We start from the raw sequence: 970 nt of genomic DNA, 5'->3' as shown, positions 1-970 counted from the left end.
GAGTGAAATATTTCAAAGACATAAACTGATTTTTGGTTTGCCATTCACATTGGGTAGCTGTTAGAAATGAATCCCTTTTCTGTTTAAAATTGAGCATGGTTAATCTATGTTCTTACATCCCCTAAAACTCCTAAACTTTGAGCTATGTGCTGTCTTGCTTTTTCATCCTGGTCACTTAATTTCTAGTTTCTGGGTCATTTATTTTACTTTACCCAGTACTTTTCATGTCACCCTACATACTATAATCAAAGTTTAGGATCGGAGCAGGGGGGGAAGCCCCATGCAAACATCAACCAATCCCCCTTCCCATACCAGACCAAAATGCTTAGTTAAGGAGGCACCATAAACAAACATAAAATCAATCTCCTTTCGGAATTACTGCTGGTTATAAAATAAATAAACAAACCAGATGTGTGTGACAGAAAGACAGTATCTGCTTTTCAGGTTTTTTTCCATCACGTTCAAAGAAGGCAGGGACTGTGACATTCCACCTGGCAGCGCACAGCCATGACCGACGTTCTCAACGTAAATGTGAGACAACAATAATGACGGTAGTTTGAGCGTTTTGAATTTCGCAGTTTTCTTTACATCTTAATTCAAGGTGTAATTCCTGATGTTAAAAAAATAGAATTCTGCGTGGTTTACCCGTGTATGAATAGGACTAGATGTTCTGCTAGAGGTTACAGCGAGTTTTTCTCTCATCCGAACACACTGGCGCACCTGTGCCTACCTCCTCAATCCACTCCTAGATGAACTCCGGGAAAAAAATATCACTCACCCTGCACAGACTCACCAGGGAACTGTGACGGGAACCCTGCAAGACCAGAACTCGTGTACTGTGCCTTTGCCCGAAACTCTTTATACCGCGGGACAGCGCGCAGTGGGAAAGCAGCCCCGAGGGGAGCACCGTGCCAGCGGGGAGCGGCGCCGGGATCCGGGGCGGCCGCTCCCGCAGGAAGCGGGAAGGAGC

The sequence above is a fragment of the Geospiza fortis genome, unplaced genomic scaffold (genome assembly GCF_000277835.1).
Source record: "Geospiza fortis unplaced genomic scaffold, GeoFor_1.0 scaffold162, whole genome shotgun sequence".
Lineage (NCBI taxonomy): Eukaryota > Metazoa > Chordata > Aves > Passeriformes > Thraupidae > Geospiza > Geospiza fortis.
Note: the sequence above shows the minus strand (reverse complement) of the source record.